Raw genomic sequence first — 21,554 nt, 5'->3', positions numbered from 1 at the left:
TTACATATATTGTGAAATAATTACTGCAATAAGTTTAACATCTATTTTCTCATAGATACAGTAAAAAGAAAATGGAAAAAAGAAAAAAAAATTCATGATGAGACCTCTTAGAATCTACTCCCTTAACTTTCATGTTTACTGTAGCCATCATGTTGTACACTACATCCCTAGAACTCATTTATCTTATAACTAGAAGTTTGTCCCTTTTGACCACCTTCCTCCAATGCCCTTTTTCCCCAACCTTGCCTCCAGTAACCACAAATCTGATACCTTTTCTGAGCTTGTTTTTTTTTTTCAATTATAGTTGACATTCAATACTATTTTATTTTCAGATGTATAGCATATAGTGCCATCTGAGTTTTTATTTATTATTTCACATATCAGTAATATCATGCAGTACTTATCTTTCTTTCTCACTTATTTCACTTAGCATAATGCCTCTCAAGGTCCATTCATGTTATCGCAAATGGCAAGATTTCCTCATTTATTTATGACTGAATAATATATCATGACTTATTTATTTATTTATCAATGGACATTTAGGTTGTTTCCATGTCTTGGCTGTTGTGACTAACGCTGCTATGGACATGAGGGTAATGCTATCTTTTTGAGTTAGTGTTTTCATTTCCTTTGGATTTATTCCCAGAAGTGGAATTGCTGGATCATGTGGTAGTTCTATTTTTAATTTTTTGAGGAATCTCCATACACTTTTCCATAGTGGCTGCACCAGTTTCCAATTCCAGCAACAGTGTGCAAGAGTTCCTTTCTCTCCACATCTTCACCAGCATTTGTTACCTCTTGTCTTTTTGATGTTGGCCATTCTGACAGGCATGAAGAGATGTCTCAATGTGGTTTTGATTTACATTTCCCTAATGATTAATAATGTTGATCATCTTTTCATGTACATGTTGGCCATTTGTTATGTTCTTTGGAAAAACGTCTGTTCAAGCCCATTGCCCATTTGTAAATTGGATTATTTGTTGTTTTGCCCTTGAGTTGTATGAGTTTTTTAAATATATATTTTAGATATTAACCCCTTGTCAGATATATGGTTTGCAGATATTTTTTTCCCATTCCATGGGTTGTCTTTTCATTTCGTTGATTGTTTCTTTTGCTTTTTTTTTTTTTTGTTGCTTGTACTTTAAGTGTCATAGCCAAAATACCATTGCCAAGACCCAGGTCAAGAAGCTACTTTCCTGTTTTCTTTTAGGAGTTTCATGGATGCAAATCTTACATGTAAGTCCTTAATCCATTTCTAGTTAATTTTTGTTAGTGGTGTAAAAATAGGAGTCTAGTTTCATTCTTTTCCATGTGAATATCTATGCCATAAACATGAGATAATTTTCTGTTTGTGTCTTCTTTGATTTCATTCCTCAATGTGTGGTATTTTTCAATGTAGAGATATTTTACTTCTGTGACTCAGTTTATTCCCAAGTATTTTATTGTTTTCGATGCTGTTGTAAATGGAATCATTTTCTCTCTTTTTTTTTCAGATAATTTGTTGTTATATAAAAACAGTACTAGTTTTCGTATGTTAATTTTGTATTCTGAACCTTTACCGAATTCATTGATTAAATCTAACAGGTTTTTTTGTGTGTGTGTATGTGGAGTCTTTAGGTTTTTCTTTACAAGGTACCATGATCTTATGGTACCTTGTAAGAGCAGATAAGAAGAGAGTAAGAAGATTTTCCTTGAAGATTTCCTTAGTAGTTTATTTTAGTGGTCCAGATGAGATATGAGGGGGAGGGTATCTTGTACTACAATAGTAGCTTTGGAAAATGGAGGAAAAAAAGAAATGACCAGGAGAAAAATCAAGAAAGCTTGGTGAAGAATCTCTTACAGGTTTCTGCCTTAATGATTCTGACTTATATTACTGAGAAATCTTTTGTGTGTCCATATTGGGAGATATGTGATCAGCATCAATTTACCCCTAGGTAAGTTTTTTAGCTCACTGAATTATTAGTAGAAGTATATAAGCTAAAGCACAATATTAACAAAACCTGAGTCATGAATTTTATTTGACTCTAAATTGTTGAGTTAAAATTACTGTCTTGATGGTCCACAAATTCTCTTCCTCATGTTTGCTTTTTCAAAAAGCATTTTGATCACAAACATCCCTGGGAGAAGGCATGGAGCTTTTTCACTACAGATGTGTCTTAAAAAAACAACTCGGAGAATTTGTCCTACAAATACAGGTAATGAGCTCTTTCATGGCGACTCCTAACACAGTGGCTGGCATATAGCGGTTGCTCAATGCATATGGGATAGACATTGGATCTTTAACTTTGCTTTTATAAGGATTTTTTTCCCATTTTTTTCGGAAAGAATTAGTATGTCCTGAATATCCTAAAGGAAGAGGGTACGAGGTGAATGCACATTAAAGATTTTCCCTCTGTGTCATATGGACATTTAATAAAGTAATTCAGGTGAGAGGTAATAGAGAATTCACTAACAAAGCCAGGGGAAAGGAGGAAGAAAGCTGGTGTCATGAGATGCTCATGGAGAGTGGTAAAGGGCTGGATCAACTGTACTGCAGGGGTCAGACCCACCAGTAGAAAGTAGTCTGTTCTTTGATCCTGTGGTGCACTTGTAATTGCTGAGGAAATCATCATTATCCTAACTGGACTGTAAGCTCAGTGATGGCAAGAACCAACTTTATCCTGCTCACACGCAAATCTCCAGAGCCTAGTCATGTGCCTAGCATACAGTTGATGTTTGAGATATATATATTTTTTATGAGTAAATGAATAAAAGTGGTCCTAACCACAGTTCCTAAGATGAGATGGAGTTTAATCATTGATCGGTGCTTGGGGTCCAACCAATGCAGAACAGCTACAAACTCATCAAACTATTTTGTAGTGGTTGGCATCCATTTGGGGAGGTGTCTTTTTAGTTTGCAGGGACCCTACCAGCATTGAAGTAAGAAGAAGAGGCTCTAGGTACAAAGGGGAAGGGCTAGACCGATCTAGACTAGCTACTGTGGTTCCAGCCACTGCCTGAGATTTTGGGGAAATAGCCAAATTTTAGGTGGGGATTGCTATTACAGAGGATGACATTGTAAAATCAAGGGAGTACCTAGCCAAAACAATTGAAACAGTATAGGACTGAGCCGAAGATTGCTATGACTTATAGGCTATCCCTCAAACACAAAGATGTGTTTTTATGGCACACTGTGTCTATAAAGATGAACTAGGCACACTGTGGTTCTTGGTGTGTTCATGGTCTAGTATGGAGGGGCCTGTGTTAGAGCACTGAAATCTTAAAAAGACGCTCTCCTAGAAGTACAGGCAATATCCAGTGGGCCGCAAAACAAAGGGGTCCACTTTACACAGGTTGTCAACGGAGACATACCTTTCCCAACTTAGGAAATGGCCCTTTGATTGGCTGTTAATTTGTAAAAATAATACCTTCTTTTGGTAGGGGGAAAGTACAAAGAAGAAGAGGTACAAATAAGGTTATAAAAGTTATATGAAATCCATTTTCAGAGACAATCATTATGAATATCTTGGTGAATACCCTTCCAGTTGTCTCTACATAGAGATACATTTATCAATTCTACTGGAAAAGAATTATACCATGTATATTCTTTGTTCTGGAAGCCTCCTTTTTCAATGTCACTGAATTATTTTAATGTTAATAATTTCAGATAATCAATTTAAATAACTGCCTAATCATTCTTTCACATGTATACCACTATTTACTTACTCATTCCCTACTGATAGATATTTCATTTACTTCTAATTACTTTTATAAACAACATAGTAATGAACATATAAATAATGGTGCATTCATCATTTTACATTTAACAAACATTAAAACCATGACTCAAAGATTAAACACGTCAAATATTTATTCAACACACTTATTAGGGAACCAGCAAGATAGTAAAGCTGGTTTATTGGGCATTTGAGAAATACATATTTACATACTTAGTAGGGAAAGGCATTCTGATGTAAGCTCACTAATTTGGAGATGTTTCAGGATAATACAATTCTAATTTTGAGTTTGTATTATCTACCAGATGGGAATAATTTGCACCTCTACCAAACAAAAGTCTACAAGTTAACATGTAACTTAATACCTGGAATATAATCAATAACAAATTCTAAACCCAAACAGACATATTATCTTAAAGAATTAAATAAACAATCTTTTGGAAGACTTATTCTCAGTACAATATTGCAAGGGCTTGCAGTTTATTTTTTTTCCCCTTATTTCTAAGTTTTGGATAGTTTTTAAGATGTTTGTTGTCTAACTTGGCTTCATTGGGAAAGTTGGATTTTGAAAGATGAGGCTAGGTGGACAGGGATGAGAAAGGCTGTGGTTACCTGGAAGGTGACAGAGATTTCCTCAGGCAACCTCTGGAGAGCAGTGTCATAATCTTTGTTGATAATTTGCTGATCTTTTCTTGCCATCTAAGTTGTAAGCTTAGGTGAGAACTCTATCTTAATTTTTTTCTTAGTTCTTCAGAGTGCTTGGATGAGCCTATTAAAATTACCTAGTTGGACTGAAAATAATTAAAAACAAACCTAGAATGTACATTTTAATTGAAGTATCGTGGAGTTTTCTCTCTAAATATACTTATGAAATGTTTCAGAGGGCATTGGACATTATAAGAATCTTGGAAAAAGAAAAATTTTTTTTGAGAATGTCTTATGCTAAAAGAATGATGATTCTGGCAAGGGGTTAAATGCTGGCCTATGAAATCTAAAGAGATAAGGCATTATTCTGCTACTGGCTTCACAATCAGTCCTTAACCTGGACCTTTCCGCAGTTTCTGGCCTAGAATGTGGAGGTCACTTGTCAGTGTTCAACCCTCTGTTTCCCCTTCCAATTTTTTCCTTTGAGCTTGGTTTCAAAAGGAGCCTGTAATCGGGTTGCTGGAAGGAACTAACACTGCTGTTTCGAATTGCCAAGCTCCTCTTGGCTGGGGCAAGAAGGCTTTCTTTCTATGTGACAGCTGCTTTTTACATTACCACTTGATCTGATTAACTGCTCACTGGTGATGACCACAATCTCATTACGCCTTTATCACCTTTGTCAATAGCATCTCTTCTACTGCGTTAAACAGGATTTTTCTCACTGCTTGTAATTTTTCCAGTCGGATGAATGTTAACGGAGATTTTTGACCTTAGGAACATTAGTGTTGCTCACTCAGATGGTTTTCTTTTTGGGTTAAGCCATTTAGGAAATGAATCAGTGAGTACAATGGGGTACTGAGGCAGAAAGTCCCAGGTTAGTTACCTGCCTCTGTCTCCTTTCTGTAGAGGGTTTACAGAAAGTTTCAATAGGCACAAAAGTATCTACTTCAGAGTCAGCGATAGAATTGTTAGTTTTCTTTTAACATCAAACATTTTATTGGATAATTCCTCACATGCCTGAGGGAGAGTGTGTGGCTCCTTTTAAATTAAAATCACATAATGAAATTGACTTACCTCCTAGAGCCCTTCTCCTTGAAACCACCTTGAAGGAGAAGAGTAAACGTTTTAAAGTTTATTTTAGGGCTTCATTAAAGAGGAAAACGTGCTTTATGGATATGCCTTAGAGGTCGATTTAGATTCTGGCCAATCTTCAAGCACATCTCCATTTATAGCCACAATAGAAAAGCCTGTTCAGGAATACTGTTCTTTGGGAAGCTCCATGAGCAAGGAAAACCCAATCCCATTCCCTGTTTTGGACTAACTAGGGCACAGAACTGCTTAGACAATTTAGAAGTACAAATAAAAAATAAATATAACAAGGATCATGTTATTTCAGAGGTTTTTTTCAAACCATAACTTTGGAAACTCACAGAACTTGAGTCCTATTGTGGAAAATAGGAATGAGGATTGTGTGATCTCAGAAAAAAAAAAAAATAAATAAATGGAGTTGCCTCTTTGATGTGAGTTGAGAGTCTTGGAAAACTCCCTGGCTCAGAATCCAAGCTACTATCTGGAATTCTTGCATTCATGATTCCTTTCCTGGCTTAAGTACAGAGCCCTCTCCCAGTTCTCTTGTGAAATGGAACACCCTGTGAGGGGTATGGTGTGAAGTTGTTTGACTTCAGTGTAAATAGGGTTATTAGTTCATTTATGTCAAGAAAGATATCTTTTCAATAAAATAAAATTTTAGATACCCTGAACTAGGGGTGAGATGTGCAATGTTGCAACAGTAATGGAAGGGGAGGGAAAAAAAAATAAACATTTTTTTCACTTCAGAATTTCATGATTCTGAGGTCTTTCCCTGTTTCAAAGAATGGGTATCTTTTAAAGTCTGATTTGGAATTATCCCTCTTCCCCTGCTTTTAGATGATCAGATTTTCTCTTCCATTGCTTCTGTTCAGTTTTCTAACAGTATTGTTTAACTTAGTAAAGCATTTATGATGGTGAATTTTGCTCTCGAAGACACATTGCAAAATAAAGCTGCGGGATATTGCATTATAAGTGAAAATGCTGGGGAACAGCTCAGATCGAATCTGTACTGTACTCAAGTTAGAGTCACGGCCACCTCCCATTGCATTGTGCAAAGTGGAAGATGTACTGTATAATCTTTCTCTATAAGGTAATATTCCCAGGTGACTTGTAATCAGAGTCTCCATTCCTATCAGATCACATAGCAGAGCCAAGTCCAGCTAAAAATAATATGTAGCACTGTGAGTGCTATGATATCAGACTTCATCGCCTCAGGCACTTGTGGGGAGATAGATGCTTCCAGAGCAATTTTATTAAGAATAAACTCAAGATGAGGAAAACAATGTAAATAACATTTTCTCCTGGCAAGTACTTATTGAGGTTTAATAATTTCAGTATTAGCATAACAGCTGTACTTTTTCACTAGAAAGACAACCAGAGAATTTGTTTAATGAAATTCAGAAATGTCAAATCACCTCACAAATTTGTTGCCAAAATTATGTGAAAACTGTATGTATGCAAAAATGTTACAGCAATAAAGATGAATAATAACATCTATGAAGAAATGGAGTGTCTTACCTCAAAATTTACCTATAAATGTTGGGATATTAGAGCTGTTTTCTTTTTAAATTGTTCTTTCCCACATATTTTGAAAACTTTAATGTTTCTAAATGTTCAGCGGTCAGAGAAAGCAGTAACATCTGATTTTTGATTCCTTCGAGACCAGTCATTTCTGTATAGGAAGAGATGGAGAAATAAAGGGGATAGAGGAGAAAGAGGAAGAAAGACAATCTATAATTACCCTAATTTACTGATATTTACAGTTTTTCCAGAGACTTTCACATCTGTATTGTGTTAGAAGATAAACTGAGGCATTATTATAATAAAAACCCATGAAGCATCAGCAGAAAGAATAATAAAGAATGAATGGAGTTTTTTATGAAGCTTCTAATTTATTTAAAATGTACAACTTTTAATTTTCTTTAGGCACAAATACCCAAATAAGTAAAATCAATAATTCACCAATGTTTGAAAATACTTTGAAGAGGAAGCAATTCATCAATATATGGCATGATTTTTTCCCTTTTTTTTTAAACTAGAAATTCTGGAAGTAATTCATATCATCTGTTGGAAATTACAACTCAAGGAATAATGAATTTTAGGGAAAACAAAAGAAATATTTGAAGCGTCTTCATTATTTTTCACTTCTTAATTAGCTTCTGTATATTTATAATCCCATTTGATGATTGGTCACTAATATATGAGAAACGACCAGGATATGATGTTACTTCAGTAAAGTGAAGATTAAGTTAAAAGTTTAAGGAATTTTTGAGATAAAAAGGAACACATGTAGCATTGGATGATGATTTATGATTTACTGAAAATCTTTACTGCAGTTCACATCTGAAGTCTTCTTTTTTCCTTCTTATTTTTAGGTCCTGTGTGACAGAGAAGGGTACACTTTAGTAGCTACTTATGAAAAATAGTCTAAGGAAGAAAGTGTCTTCTGAGAAAAAGACGAAAATTTAAATGTTTAGCCTAGAAAATATAAGACTAGTAAAGAGAGACCTGATAGCTGTGATCTAACCTTTGAAGGATTATTATGTTACCGAGGGGCACATGTGTGGCTTTGAAAAATAAATTGTGGAAGTTACTGAAGAATTTTCTAACAATTAGAGCTGTCCCACAGTGGAACTGGTGCTTGATGAAGTAGGAAGTTCCTCTTCAATGAAGTGTTCAGACACAGGCTGGAAGACCATATGGCAAGGTTGTCATGTGTTGAGTGTGCCTCTACTGCCAGTCTTAGTGTGTAGATGGGGGAGGGTTGACAGTACCTTCTAAATGTGTTTTCAGATTTTAAATTGGCAGTAGGATTCCCATCAGGGAGGGGGATGGTGGGAATGTACACAGTTGATTGAGTCTCCAACAGTCGCTTTTTATTGCTAAGATTTCTACACTTTCTAAGGACATAGGCAAAGAAGATAAAACTGAAGAATTCTAGAAGGAAATTTCATTATGTTAGGAAAATTATGTAATTGAAAAAGAATAAATATGGCATCTTCATATTTCGGGAAACATAAAGCAGGCTGAAGTTGTCTTTAGAATTTTGTCTGTAAGCCTCGACTGGTCGGAATTTGAAATGTGATTGTTAGCATGGTGCTTGCGAGTGTGTAGTGTGTCACTGTTATTAATGTGACTTCTTTTGTTTTTCTCAAATCTTCCCATTTTAAGATTAGTTATCTAGTTTTGTGACCATAGCTCTATGTAAAACCTTTGAACATTTTGAGTGAGTTAACAAGTAAGTTCAATAAGCCATTGAATTAAAAAAAATTCAATTGCTAAATTTGTTAGGTTAGTTAAAAATATTTAATAAGCTGACACATTTGTTTTATATTTTATTGATGTATAATTGATGTGTTATATTAGTTTCAGATATGATTTAATATTTGCATGTTATAGAAAAATGATTATAACAACAAGTGTAGTTACCATCTATCTCCATACATGGTTACATTTTTTTCTTGTGATGAGAATTTTTAAGATTTGATCTCAGTAACTTTCAAATATGCAATATAGTATTAATTATAGCCATCATGCTGCACATTATATCCATATGATTTATTTATAACAGGAAGTTTGTACTTTTTGACCCCTTTAACCTTTTCATGCATAGCCACCCACTGCCTCTGGCAACCATAGAATTCTTCTCTGTATCTATAAGCTTCTCCTGCCCAAGATTCCGCATATACGTAAGATCGTATGGTATTTGTCTTTCTCTCTCTGACTTATTTAACTCTCAGGGCCTATCTATGTTGTCACAGATAGCAAGATTTAATTCTTCATGGCTGAATAATATTCCACTGTATACATATAATCCGCATTTTCTCATCCATTCATCCATTGATGGACACTTAGGTTGTTTCCATATCTTAGTTGTTATATCTAAATCTTGGCTATTGTAAATGTTGCTACAGTGACTAGGGGTGGGGCGCATATATCTTTTAAAACTAGTATTTACATTTCTTCGGATAAATAGCCAGGAGTGGAATTGCTGGATCATATGGTAGTTCCAATTTTCAGTTTTTTGAGAAACCACCATACTGGCTTCCCACCAACAGTGCACAGTATTCTCTTTCCCTCATTCTTGCTGACATCTGTTATTTCTTTTTGATAAAAACCATTCTAACAGATGTGAGGTGATATATCATTGTGGTTTTGAATTACATTTCCCTGATGATTAAGGATGTTGAGCATCTTTTCATATACCTATTGGCCATCTGTATATCTCTTTTGGGAAAACATGTATTTAAATCCTCTGCTAACTTTAAATTTTTTTTTTTATTATTGAGTATGAGTTTTTTAATATATTTTGAATATTAACCTCTTATCAGATATATGATTTTCAGATATTTTCTCCATTTCATAGGTTGCCTGTAACTATGGGAAGTTAGATCTTGCAATTTTACTGTATTGCTTATTCCTCACAGTTCTTTGGTAGAGTCTTTAGGATTTTGAGTATGTAATACCTACAAATAGTGACAGCTTTTCTTCTTCCTTTCCAATTTAGATGCCATTTCTTTTTCTTGCCTGATTGCTCTGGCTAGGACTTCCAATATTATGTTGAATAAAAGTGGCAAGAGGGAGCATCCTTGTCTTGTTCTTGATCTTAGAGAAAAAGCTTTCAACTTTTCACCATTATGATGTTATATGTAGGCTTGTCTTAGGTGCCTTTATTATGCTGAGGTGTGTTCCCCCTAGACCCACTTGGTTGAGAGGTTTTGTCATAAATGCTGTTTAAATTTGTCAAATGAATTTTCTCAATATATTGAGATTATATGATTTTTACCTTTCGTTTTGTTAATGTAGTATATCACCTTGATTGATTTACAGTTGTTGAACCATCCTTGCATCCCGGATCACAGTGTATTATCCTTTTAATATATTGTTGAATTTGGTTTGCTAATATTTTGTTGAGGTTTTTTACATCTATGTTTATTAGGGACATTGATAATCTTGTGGCATCCTTGTCTGATTTTAATATCAGGGTAGTGCTGGCCTTATAAAATGAGTTTAGAAAAATTCCATTTTCTTATTTTTTGGAAGAGTTTAAGAAGGTTTAATACTCATTTTTCTTTATATGTTTGGTAGACTTCCCCCATCAAGTCATCTGGTCTTGGACTTTTGTTTTTGGAAGATTTTGGATTATGGATTCAGTCCCCTTACTAGTAATGTGTTCAGTTTTGTTTTTTTTTTTTTTAATTTCTTTATGAGTCAGTTTTGGTTGTACATTTTTAGGAATTTATTCATTTTTTATAGAATGTTAAATCTGTTGTCTTATAATTGTTCACAGTAATCTCTTATGATCCTCTGTATTTCTGTGGTATCAGTCGTAATGTCTCTTTTATTTCCAATTTTGAGTCCTCTCTTTTTTCTTGGTGAGTCTAGTTAAAGGTTTGTCCATTTTGTCTGTTTTTAGAGAACTAACTTTTAGTTCATTGATTCTTTTCTGTTATCTTTTTAGTCTCTATTTCATTTAACACTGCTCTGATATTTGTTATTTCCTTCCTCTACTATCTTTAGGCTTTGTTTGTTCTTTTTTCTAGTTCTTTGACCTGTGAAGTTAGATTGTTTGATATTTCTGTTTCATGATGTAGGCATTTTTTACTATGAACCTTCCCTCTGAGAACTATTTTTTGCTGCATCCCGTAAGTTTTTGTATGTTGTATTTTCATTTTCATTTGTCTCAAGATATTTCTTTTGATTTCTTTTTTTACCCATTGGTTGTTCAGTAGCATGTTGTTTAATTTCCAGATATTTGTAAATTTTTCAGTTTTCTTATAATTTATAATTTCATACCACTGTGGTCAGAAGAGATGCTTGATATTTCTTGTTAAACTTATTAAGGCTTGTTTTATGACCTAACATATAATCCTGGAGAATGTTCTATATGTACTTGAGAAGAATGTATATTCTGTTGCTTTTGGATGAAATGTTCTGTATATGTTTGCTAAATACGTCTGAAATAACATGTAGTTTAAGGCCTATGTTTCCTTATTGATTTTCTGCCTGGATGATCTATCCATTGATGTAAGTGAAGTGTTAAAATCCCCTTATATTATTCCATGACTGTCTATTTCTTTAAGTCTGTTAATATTTGCTTTATCTATTTAGGTGCTTCTAGGTGCACAAATATTTACAAATGTTATATCCTCTTTTTGAATTGAACCTTTTATCATTATGTAATGTCCTTTGTCTTTTATTGCCATCTTTGTTTTAAAGTCTATTTGTCTTATATATCTTTCTTTTCTGTTTATATGAGATATTTTTAATCCATTTAATTTCAATATCTGCATCTACTTATATCTGAAGTGAGTCTCTTGTAGGCAGGCGGCATATAAGTGGGTCTTGTTTTTAATCCATTCAGCTACTACGTGTCTTTTGATTGGGGAATTTAGTCTATTTACATTTGAAGTAATTATTGATAGGTATGTGCTTATTGCCATTTGTTAATTGCTTTCTTATGAAATGATACCTTTTTAACTTTTTTATTTTTTATGCCTACAGCACCCAGTCTTTCTAGGTGGTCTCCCATCCAAGTACTAACCAGGCCTGACCCTGCTTAGCTTACGAGATCAGACAAGATCCTACGTTTTCAGGGTAGCATGGCCATAGTTGAAATGATACCTTTTGATAACTTATATTCTACAGGCAATTTTTTCAAAAATATTTTATTTGGAGACATAGTCTAGAATGGACTTGCATCCCCAGTCCATGAGGATGATAAACCACCCTGACTTTCCATTGTGTATCTTCTTAGTCTAATTTAAAGAGTTTATATGATATATTAAAACAATTTGAGAATTTCAAATTTTTAAAAATTTGATGCCCATCAATAAATAGTTTTAGAGTTCGGAGTATTATATTAGGTGATTGAGAAGGACACTCATGGGTATGGGTCACAATTTACATTCTCCAGAATTTTTAATGTACTAGGGTAGTTTTATATTTTATGAAATGTGAACTATCTCACCTTATTAAAATGTTTATCAAAAATTATATAATTTCAAATGAAACCGAGCAGAATGAAATGTAAACTCTGTTCACCTCGAGGTGGTAATACTTTAGCTGGTGAATGGAAATTTCTGAGTACCCCTACTGCAAATGAATAGTGGATTCAGCAACTTTGCTTTTTAACAAGGTCTTTGGGAATCAGTTCCTCGTGTTTGAAAAGACGGTCATAATCCATGGCAAACTTAAGTGCTGTGAGGTATGCAGACGATTTAAAGCCTGGAAGAACATTGATGGATTATGTTAATGTGAGCATAAAAGGTTTCCTGAGGAGCTTACGCTCAGGAAGGCATTGGACAGACAGTGAAGAAGCCAAGTCATTCCAGTGGGATCATAGAAGAGAAGGGATGTCAACGTGTAGGTGGATTGGAAGGATATTTAGAGACTGACCTGGTCAGAGTAATTTTTCCCAGTCTGTGGAGCTCCTCTGTGACCTAAAAAGGAGTTTCATCTTTTTCTGTGTGCAGGAGGCTGTGACCTGTGTCATGTCACAGACTATCTATGTCTAGGTGCCCCCATTTTTCCTGCCCCTACCCCACACCTCTCATCTCTGCTAATCCTGAGTATTTATATGCAGTTGAAATCTGATTAAAATGAACTAGGGCAGTCTGAAAGGAGAGATGCAGTCAAAAAAGAGCTGTCTCTGTAGGGGTTACATGAAGGGCAAGGAGGTGTTCCTGCTAACCTGTAGTGGGCAGGAGTGTTTTTGATGATGATAAAAACTATGTTTAAACCTTGACTCACTGGAGGTACAGAAGCATGTCACTTACACTATAATCTCACTATAACACTTTTTTTTATCTGAAATGTCTGCAAACCACCCAACCATAACACTAATATCTATGAAAGATGGCAACAACAGCAAAGTGATTCCTGCCTCATACCAAAGGCACCTTGACCTTAAGCAGGGAACAAGAGTTTCTGCCCACAAAATGGGGATGGTCTGAAGGGCAGATTAAGCCATAAACATTGAACATTTCTGTCACAGGAAACCAAAGTGATCTCTTGCAGCTTCCCATTCTACCTGAGGTGCCATGGTTGGTATTAAACAATATGAGATTAAGCTCTTGTCAGGCAAACTAATGAATTTTGGATTGATTTCCGTCTTCTGCAATGCTAGTGACATTTTTGACAGCTATGATTTATAGGGCCTTCATTGGGTCTGTTCATGAAAGGAGTTGTTTATTTTGGTTGATGGGCAAAGTTTCTGATGTTCCCATTGGGAAATGCTGAAGGCCAATGGGATGGCCACCTTGAAGGTGCTTTCTGGCTGTCTGGGGGCAGATCTCTTATAAATTTGTAATCAAGACCTCAGAGAACTAACTAATGAGAGCTTGTTGGCTCAGAAAGTGTTTTAGTGGCATTTGACCAGTGGAATGCTCCTGGGAAATATATAAGTCTGCTATTCAGCTACATCTGCTAAAGGTAAAAATTCTAGTGTCTGAAAAGAGGGGCAAGGATTTTAGTCCTCCAAAATGGTGGTGAAATAACAGTGTAATTCAAAGATTAACATTGGGGTCTTATTTTCTCTTGGAGAGTTCTATAGCTCATTGTAGATCATTTTTCTAACAGGAATGATTTGAAAGTTTGCAAATGAGTGAATGCTGTTGGGGGTGGTCTCCCAGATTTCCTTTTAAGACCACAACACTTAATCTTTCAGTTCCTGAAATGTAATGGCTCTTGATAGCTCACAGATGGGTTTCTTTCTAAAAACTTCCCTCTGCTGAAGGAAATTACCTTGTCTAAATTTGCGTCTCTTTTCTGGGTCAGTTTACAGTCAATGATTGGTAAAGATTTGGGTAGAAAAGCCTCCTTCCTCAAGTCAGAACATCTCTGTTGAGCCATTCCAACTCCAGGGCTTTCCATGTGGTCAGCCAAAGCCTTTGTCACAAGTGCATCATGGTTCAGCTGCTCTCTTTGCCCAATCTGGTTTCCCTTATGTGTCATTCCTGAGACCATTTTTCAGTCAACTTTCTGAATATAAATCTCAGCTTAGATTCTGTTTCCCAGGGAACTCAGCTTGCAACCAGAAGGTGATAGTTGGGAGAGGTGGGTATAATAGAAGTGTATCAGGTTGGCTACAAATGGAATTTCAGTGTTGAAAATGGAAAGACATTGATGATATCTTGGAGATTCCAAACCTGGGGATCTGGGAGGATGATGTTGCTTTTGGCCGAAGAGAATCCTCTTCTCATCACCTCTTGAGGTGCATAGTTCAAGCAGATTGCACGAGAAACCAGCCCCTTACTATTTTTTTTTTTTTTCCAACAGGAAAATATCACAAAGTGCCTGGCTATTGGAATTTCAGAGGTAGATTCAACCTGTAATAAAGAAAAAAAAATAGAGAAGAGAAAGTCAATGTTGAAGTGCTAAGCAAAATAGAATATACATAACTAATCTGATACTTCAAATCTTTTGATAATGGTTTTGAAGAGATGGAATGGAAAGATAGAATGTGGGATCAGAGTGAGATCATTTAAAAAATATATAGCATCTATTAGGACACACACACACACACACACACACAGAAAACTATGCTCTGAAGTCAACAAAAACTCAGCAATAAAATCAATAGGCTGGATGCATGCTGCTTGTATGTATTCGGGCAGTGATCATTGGATAGCACTGACAATGGCAGCTCTCACGAACCAGGAGCCAGCCTTCTGGTTCATATCCAGAGGGATATTATTCATGTCTTTGGTCTATGTTAAGAATGACAATTCATGTGATGACCCTTCCCCCAAAATAATTCCTAGGAATTCCACATTGTTGCTTTTTACTCTAAATAATGATAGGTCTTGATTTTATTTCTTTTGTCTGCCTGAGCTCAGCATAATATAGCAATTTTACTTTCATTTCTCTTTCTTAGTATAGTACTTAAAAGGTTATAATTCCAAGATGTTGACAGAAAATTCAGCAGGAGGAAGAATCTCAGGACTGTAGAATAATAATCCACTGAAATGCCATCTCCCAAAATGAGCAGCTGCCAAAAATAGTGTCTAATTTATTCAGTAGTTGGAGGGTGATTTCCTTTATAATGAAGTGTTTGGCTTTCATTTCTAAAAGGTTAGGGAGTACATATTCTTATCCAGGCTAGGCCTCACGCATGGGCCAACAAGGGTGGCCTCTGGAGGCAGGGGTGAGTTCAGGACTTCTGAATGAGTTTCTTGCTCCTAAAGTTCTTTTGTTAGAGGTTAAGCTCAAAAATGTTAGAACCTCAATGACAGTAGCTTATGTAAATGAATAGGATAAGATATACTTTTTTTCTTTCCTGAGAGCTTTTCTGTCTGAAAAGGCAGAAAAGAGGTTGTGCATAAGTCATACCTAAAAAGACAGAGAAGAGAAAGTCTGAATGAAAAACTACATGGGGTCTGGTGCGTGGGGCACAATGAGAAGGAGAAAGGAAGATTTCAAAGACCAGCTTTAACTAGCTCACCTTATCTAATATGCCACCTGTAGTTAAATACCCAGGACTTCAATCAAATAGGCCTGTTAGAAGAGCATTTTAACTGTTCCTTTCCCTGCCATTAAGGTTCTGCGTAGACTTCCGTGCTTGAGACATCTGATGTTCCCTACCATTAAGTTACTGTTTTTAAACTTTTTCCTTACATATTTCTCTAGGTTAGTCAAGTTGAATTCATACCAATGAATCCTGATAAAAGGCAGTCTCTTCTTTCTAGCCATGGCCTGGTCCCATGTGTAGTCAGAGTCAATTGGTGCCATGAACACCCGTCGCTCCCAAATATCTCCCCAACAGCTACTATAATAGACACTCTCTGGGTTGAGGGTAGCAGTTATGTCTTGGGGGCGTAGGCCCCAAAATGGGCTGTGACTAGATGTGACATGTGTTACAAAATGCATTACCACTAGGAATAACAATGCACCAGAGTTTACTACTGATTTACTTTGTGATAAGTTAGACAAGGATCAAAATTATCTTTAGAAGCATTACTTTAACCAAAAGTAGCTTAGGTCTCTGGAATGGTAAAAAAACGCCTTGGTACAGTCACATGAGGGTGAATGTACTCAAATAAATTCAGACAGAGGAGATTTGAAAACCGTAGGATTAAAACACTGCTACTTAAGTGCTGTGATGTCTTTGGGAAGAGTTTCACTGGATGTCGGTGTCAACAATCTTCATCAGTTAGAATGACAAAGCTCAGTCAGCCCTCTTTCTGGTGTGTCTGACAGGGCCCAGGGTGGGCTGAATTTGCCCTGTTCGCTATGTGGTCTCAGAACCCTCTGGCCAGTGACTTTTTCGTAGAAGGAGTTAGGAACCTCAAGGAAAGAGTTTTCATGAGCAACTTGGTCAAGGCTTCTTAAGCTACAGTGTGCATACAAATCACCTGTGGGTCTTGTTAACATGTGGGCTGAGATTTGGTATATCTAGGTGGGTCCTGAGAGACTGCAATTCCAAAAAGCTCCCAGGTAATACCAATGCTTCTGGACCACAAGCCACATTCTATCAAGCTACAAGCAAAATGAATAATAAGTAAGTAATAAAGATGTCTGTTCTCTTTGGCAGACATCTTGGAAATCACTGGCTAAGTCTCCCTCACATCATAGTTTGGTTAATCAGATTTCTCTGCTGTTCTCTCTTCCAAGGCTAATGTCTCAGGAAGTAAGTCTCAGACTATTGATGAAAAGAAAGAGAACATCCCCAAATATGAAATAAAACAGTATCATGAGAACAGTGCACTGACTTAGGAGTCTTAAAACCTGGTTCTAGTTACAGTTCTGCCACTTACTAGCCGGGTGACCTAAAGCCAAGCACTTAACCTAAGCTTCACTGAGAAGAATGACAATGCCTTCCCAGCCTTGCTCCTGTGAGCATTAGTCACACATTAGAGGGGATGGAACTAATCCAGTGTGATGGGTTCTCATGAAAGTTTTGAGACAAGGTCTAGTTAGGACAGGCCTAGCTGGCACACAGATGTGGAAAGTCCTGAGGGAGATGGTGCGGGTGCAGTGGGCAATTCAGAATTCCTTTCCGTCTCCTCGAGTCCTGAGTTTTCCTTTAAGATGGGTGCTCCATGCAGGCCCGTCCACACATGATCGGAGTCATGAGCAGTGACGGCAGTCACGTTTCCACACCACCCTTCTGGGAGGGTGGCAGAGAGACAAATGCAGTTTATTTTCTCTGGCTCGGCAGCTCGTCTGCATAACATGCAGGAGACAGAATGCAAAGGAAGGAAATATTAAGTGGGGCAGAAAATGCTAAAATAGGTCAAGGGAGAAGATGAAATAGAGCGTTTCTGTTCTTTTCAGAAAATGCTGTTAAAATTAGACCTGCCACAGACCACAAGATCAGTATGGTAAACATTTCCCCCCACCTCTAGTTACTAAGAATTAAGGGCTGACTAAAGATATATATCGTGTATTGGACACGATGTGTGTCGTTTTGATTTGGGAGGGAGAGGGTTCTCTTCTCTAGCCAGGCCAGGTCCTTGGTAAAATAAACGTGTAGGCAAACTTTTTGCATCAGCTCCACTTTTTATGACTCCTCCTTTTCCTCATACCTTTTCACAGGTGCCTATTTCTCTTTTCTCTTGTTTAAATTAATTCACATTGATGTAAATAACAAGACAGGTTACCTTTCCTAGCAGTGTTTGTTTGTCTTATACTCTAAAATTATAAAACAATGCTATGATATTCATTAATATTTTGAGATAAGTAATATAGTAATACTTATCCTGAAGTACTAAGGGCAGACTATCAAGTACTGTGATGGATATGTTGATTCTGCTGGTCTGAGTCTTTCCTTTCTAGCACTGTAAAATCACTCCTGTGCCCTTCAACATAGAAAAGCCCTACCTGCCTCCGATGGATTGCAAAAGGGAAGAATATATAAAATTCTTTGGACTTCCAATTCAAAAAGCAGTTCTGTGGTATCAGGTCAGACTCTTCATCCATTGGTTTTCCTTTTACCTGCCAGCATTGTTTCCCTGCTCCAGGAAGCCTGACAACTGGACAGGTAAGAGAGGGTCCCATCAGACTCAGAGTCTGCATTTCAAATTAGAAGAGGTTAGTAAAGTTCAGTATAAAACAACACACCAACAACACAGTCTTGCAAATGATATTGTCTGATATAGTATATCCAATATCATAGTTTGGTTCCTTCCTGAGTTTATTTTTAGTCTTTGTCCCATTTTCCTGTAAATGAATGAAGATGACATCACTGTGATTCCCTCACACCAAATCTAAAAACTTAGAACTAGAGTGGCTGGCTGAAATATAAATCTTCCTGATGAGGCTGAGGGAGGGAGAACAGGAACTTTATCAGTTGGGGTCAATTAAGGGACCCAGTGGAGGTTAGAGGTTGAGAATTCGTAAGTCATGGGGCTAAATTCCAGGTTCCTAGATGAGTGAACAGAAATTAATCATCATCTGGAACAACATAGAGATTTACTATAGAATCAAATATACCTTGATATGGACCCTTTATTTTTCTGAGGATAGTTATAACTAGTAATGGGATATCTAAGTAATGGAAGGATCTTAAGAAATAAGTGATTTTCTTTGGAGGGATTTCTCCTTTCCCCTGCAGTCGTGTAAAGCAAAAGGATGGTCCTTGTTGGAAGATACATCTCTTGACTTCATTTCTTATAGGTGTGACCATTACTCACTGGGAGACTTAGAGTCAAGTGGCAATGGCTCTGTTGTCATTTAGAAGAGCCAGGTACTATGGTGCTGTCCCGGATGGAAGTCTTGAGCTTCTTTTACATTTTGGCTTTAAAGAAAATATTTTCCTCTTAAAGATATTTCTTTGTAAATAAAAAATATGAGTCATCTTGCTTTAGAACAGGAAAAGAAAATCCACTTCTATAATTAAGCAATAATTATTATTCTTTCCACTGAGGGAGGACTAGAGGAGATAAACAACTCCCAGATAAATAAGGCTTAGAGGCCGTGGGCCAAGTCTTCTATTGATTCACAATCTATTTATCTCTCTCTTCCTTTCAAATAAAAAATAATGATTGTAATTTTTTTGAAATGATTCCCTTTTTTAATCATTTAAAATTGCTGTTTTCCACCCTACTCAAGCAGTAATTGCTTTTATGGCCCTATTGTAACTTGTGGGGAGGAGGGAGATGGAATAAACAGCTAAGAAAATCTGCTTACTTCCTGGGTAGCATCTCTAAGTTACAAAGCAGATTTGCAGTAGCCTACCTACGAAACCTCCTTCACGTCTCATTCTGGGTTTTATGTGGAGATTTGTGATGGAAGGCAAATAATTTTGAATTTGCTAAGTGTGTTAGGTGCTGTAGAGAGGAATATTTTGGGAATAGATATTTTAGGTAAATAGCTTGGAAGGCAACTGGATGAGCTGACTTTGAATTTGGTGTGTAGGAGGGACACGAGGGCAGGACTGGGATATGAAGTCCTGGCTTTTGCCACTTACCTGTGTGTAAATTTGGGTGGCGACTCCCTTAATTTCTTAGTGTTTTGTTACTCTTTCAACAAACTATTATAATTCCTAATTTGTCTACCTCACTGCGGTAGTGTTTATGTTAAATGATATATATTCCAAGTAAATATTGCTGTAAAATATGTAGACTTGGGGTCATAGGACCTGGAGATTGGAAGCACTCTACAAAGTGAATGTTGGACCCAAATGTTTTCACACTTCCCAAATTCCTTAAATGGGAGATAAAGCAAACCAACCCTGAAATGCCTTCCTAAAGAAATTTTTTGGAATTGACATATGTTTTAATTAAAAAAAAAAAAAAAAAAAAGAGAAGGGAGTCCTCTAAGCTTGAAAATAGTTCTTGAGGTTTATGTTATATGGGGATAGAAAGGAACAACACCATGACTGGATCAAAATAGAATAAACTGCAAAGTCCTCCGTTAACAGGTAAGGTAGTTGTTTGTGGTGGTTAAGTAAGTAACCTGGTGGGTCATTCAGTCCACAGCTGGCTTATTACCTGGGCATAACATCAGAATATCTACCTGATGTGCTTTGGGAATGGAATGAGATGGTCCAAGAAAAAATGCTCAATATAATGTCTGGCACATAAAATATACTTGATGAATGGCTTATAGAGATAGCTATATGAATTTTAGAGGGAGTATATTGCATTGTATGATTTCAGACGCATTGAAAAACCTGCTGATTCAAATAGTTCCCCTTTCAATATTTCTCTATTTTTTGCTATGCTCTTCCTACTCAAAAACTTCCCATTCCCAGAAATTAGATACCATTCTGCCTACTAAGGTCAGGCATTAAGCCTCTTTTGCTAACCACTGGACACCCAGCCCTTCAAAGTATGCTTGGCACAGAGTCATGTTCAGTAAATATGTGCTTAGTAAATTTACAGCAGCTATGTTCCCCGTGGTCCATTCCCAGAGTGGCGTCAGTTAAAGAAATGATCTCAAAATAATTGCAAAATAACTCAATGTCTTTACACACATTTCTCCAACATGTGGAAAAGGATACCAAGTCCACAGCAACCCTTCTTAAAATGCTTTTTCCCTCAATAATATCTCCCTTCATAAAGAAAGCAACTCCTTTAATTGTATAGGTTTCTCAAACTGGGCTTCCTTCATCCCTCCTCTAATGTATCTTTTTCATCTACTTTTTTTTTCTTTCCTATTTGTACCAGAAACTTCCAGAAGAGCTTGTCTCACAAAGCAGAACCCTCTGCAGGGGTGCAAAAGTGAAAAACACTGCAAGTGCAAAGCCAAAACCTTCTTTAGTTGGCAGCGAGAGGAAAGCTAGCGACTCCTATATAATAACTTATTGCTGTTGATTTGTTAACTGAATAGTTGGTTGAATGAGTAAACCTTTAATAAACTGCCATCTGTGAAAATCACTTGAAAATTAATCATCCACTGCTTTTAGATCTATTTTTGTCTATATAGGCTACTTATTTGATTTTTTACCTAACATTTATTTTTTATTTTTTATGCCCAACTAAGTAGTAGGCTTTTTAAGAGAATTTTATGTATAATACCTAGCATACCGTTTTATGCATAGTGCTCAAAAATCTTTGTAGAGATAATTTGAAGGCCCTATCTAGCAGAAAAGTGTTGTCCAAGAGGTGTGATATTCACAGCCATTATTAGCCATTAGGCTGATAAAATATTTTATATAAA

The 21,554-nt window shown here is 36.3% G+C and overlaps 1 pseudogene; it reads right to left on the bottom strand.

Moving 5' to 3' along the window:
* Positions 1-11,945: 11,945 nt before the first annotated feature.
* Positions 11,946-12,064, bottom strand: LOC120590445 (uncharacterized; annotated as a pseudogene).
* Positions 12,065-21,554: the final 9,490 nt, after the last annotated feature.

This window comes from Pteropus medius, unplaced genomic scaffold (genome assembly GCF_902729225.1).
Source record: "Pteropus medius unplaced genomic scaffold, Ma_sr-lr_union100, whole genome shotgun sequence".
In the NCBI taxonomy this organism is placed as follows: Eukaryota; Metazoa; Chordata; class Mammalia; order Chiroptera; family Pteropodidae; genus Pteropus; species Pteropus medius.
The sequence above is the reverse complement of the archived record's forward strand: the minus strand, read 5'-3'. Positions and strand labels throughout refer to the sequence as shown.